Raw genomic sequence first — 2,954 nt, 5'->3', positions numbered from 1 at the left:
CTGCAGGGCACAAGGGACAAAGGATTCAATTGCTCACCCAAAGTTCAATGCCGTGACAGAAATAGCTGGCGCCGAATGACTGGACATCACACTACGGACAAAGGGCGTCCCAGCTAACATTAGCCAAGCCCTTAAACATAAAATACAGGATATATGAGGATGCAACCAATGGTCTTCTGTTAGCAGTGACATACTGTACCAGGATGATCTTTTTTTTTTCACAATTGAACTATCAATAACTAGATGAGATTAATTAACAAACTATATTTTAATTATTGCACTGAGGGCATAAATTTTTATAGAAAGGAAAGTAATAATTGTGTTTTAAGACAGCCAATTCAGTTCTCAGTATGCTATGCCTCGCATACTAATTATGTTTCCGCATTATAAAGAAAACGCACGAAATATGAAAATAGCTGCATGATTACATGTCTGCGCACCGCGTCACCAGCAGTAACAGGCATTACTCAGAAGAAATAACTGCTCAATGCCCGACTTGGCAGCGACGTGAAAATGGTGAGGCATCTGCATCGGCATTGGTCACCACAAACTGCGAGCTGCCTTTTCCACATGAAGCACTAAGCCAATGCAATGCGCAGCAGCATTGGGGAGGAGGGCGAAGGTTATCTATAGCCCCAGTCGGTCATCTATAGCTTCCCTTCCCTTGGCAACCATTCCGTAACTCTAATGGACTACCTGTTATCTGCCCTGTACATTACAGGACCTGCCCAGCTCCATTCTTTTTCTCTTAATGTTAACTAGAACATCAGCTAACTTCCTTTGCTCTCTGATCCACATCATTCTCTTCCGGTCTCTCAACGTTATGCTTAACATATTTCGTTCCATCGCTCTCGGCACACAGTCCTTAACTTGTTCTCGAGCTTCTTTGTTAACCCTAAAGTTTATGCACCATAATTTAGCACCACTAGAATACGACTGTACACTTCTTTTCAATGACAGTGGTACTCTCCTAGTCACGATTTGGTAATGCCTGCCGTATGCACTCCAGCCCATTTTTGTTCTTCTGCAAATTTCCTTCTCATGATCAGGGTCCCCTGTAATTAACCTATCAACAGACTCCTGCACAGAGGCAGACCGGCGATCATTAATTTTTGTTCCCTTGCCAGGCTACTGAACATTAACTTTCTCTTGTGCATATTAATCTTCAATCCCATTCTTACACTTTCTCAGCTCAGATCCTCAATTATTCGTAGCAATTCATCCCCGGTGTTGCTCTACAGGACAATGTCATCTGCAAACCGAAGGTTGCCGAGATATTTGCCGTTGATCCTCACTTCTAAGCCTTCCCAGTCTAATTTAAGTACTTCTTCTAAGCATGCAGTGAATGGCAGTATATTGCGTTATAAATTTATTTATTTAGATAACACTGCCAGCTTTCTGTTGGCAGCCAAAGCAGAAGTGGTACATTTGGCAAGAGAGGCACTGCCAATCACTGTCACAAGATATGCAACAATTCGCAATGATTATGCATGCAAGCAGACTAATTGCCTGTGTTGAGAAAATATAAGAGCTTGGCAATTTAGAGATATAAAGCATAATAAATAACTTCGAAAGAATTTTTGAAGCCATAAGCGTGAACGTAAGACAAATCTATGTACAGTAAAACCTTGTTAATTCACTCTGAGAAGAGCTAGCATAAAGGACATGCGCTGTCGGTGTTTTTTTCCATTACATTTGTTTATGTGCTGCCGTTCTTAAACTGTATCCGCTTAAACAGTAGTTTCGTTTTAAAAGTAGTAAAGTCAAATCCCCGACTCAGCGGCCATTGAACACAATGTGTTTTGTATCTGCATAAACCGTACCGGCTTATTGCATATGCGTTGGTTAAAACGTAGCGTTTCCTCTGGTTATCGCGCAAACACGGCGGTGCATCATCTCCATCGGGCAGCTCGGCAGAAGAACGAGCCTCAGAGATCAGAACAGCCTCCAAGCGCTCTGTGCGTTTGCGCGTGAAGCCACATCAACATCAACATCATTTCGGCGCCGTGCCAGAGTGTAGTGGCGTCGTGCAAGCAAGGACTTTCGTCATGCCGTAGCTCGGATAAAAAAGACGCCAGGTGCTCAGCATAGAAGAAAAATTAGACATCGTCCGTGCTATCAAACATGACATGAAGAAGTCGGCACTGGCATGCGACTGGGATCTGCTGTTCACTACAGCGTGTGGCATTTGGAGTGCGAAGAAGTTGCTCGGCAGCGCTGCTGCGACCGCGAAGAGATGTCGGCTACAAGGTTCGACTTTTCGCCATCGTTGCCTTTATTGTTGCCGAAGTGCCGACTAGCGACAGTGATGAGGACAACACGGAAAGCGACAGCGAGGGCGATTCAGGCCCAACAGTGGCAGAAGCTGTGCATTACGTCGGCCTCATGAATGAGATGAGAACAGAACCCAGGAATGAAAAAGGCACCCCGGGATTGATTAGCAACGCTACCGTGCACGTGCACGGAGAATACGTAATGCCAACGAGGAATTTGCCATGCAAGTGCTTGCCGAAAAGAGGGGGCTGGCTGAAAAGTTGGCATGCGGCTTCAGTAAGTTTGAGGCCACTGTCGTCGTGCTTGGCGGCTGCGGCATCAAACAAAAATGATACTTTTGTCGCGCGAAGTGAATAAATACTGCATGTTTCTTTCCCCCTTTCATCGCACTCTCTCCGAGTTCCGTGTTCCGTTTTCGACAGATAAGGGGGTGATCTCATGCTATTTCAGCTAAACAGTACTACCGTTTAGTACGTACTTTTTCCGAGCTCCGGCCAACTACGGTTTAACGAGGTTTCACTGTACTACCGTTTAGTACGTACTTTTTCCGAGCTCCGACCAACTACGGTTTAACGAGGTTTCACTGTAGTACTACCGTTTAGTACGTACTTTTTTCAAGCTCCGGCCAACTACGGTTTAACGAGGCTTCACTGTACAGCCATCATTCCCGAGGGAACAGA

The 2,954-nt window shown here is 45.0% G+C and overlaps 1 protein-coding gene across 3 annotated transcripts in view; it reads right to left on the bottom strand.

Annotated features, from left to right (window-relative positions):
- The window catches only part of gzl (godzilla E3 ubiquitin protein ligase), a 45,020-nt gene that overhangs the window by 3,799 nt on the left and 38,267 nt on the right, over positions 1-2,954 (bottom strand). The window lies entirely within an intron of this gene.

The sequence above is a fragment of the Dermacentor albipictus genome, chromosome 1 (assembly GCF_038994185.2).
Source record: "Dermacentor albipictus isolate Rhodes 1998 colony chromosome 1, USDA_Dalb.pri_finalv2, whole genome shotgun sequence".
Taxonomy (NCBI): domain Eukaryota; kingdom Metazoa; phylum Arthropoda; class Arachnida; order Ixodida; family Ixodidae; genus Dermacentor; species Dermacentor albipictus.
This window is presented reverse-complemented; position numbering and strand designations above follow the sequence as displayed.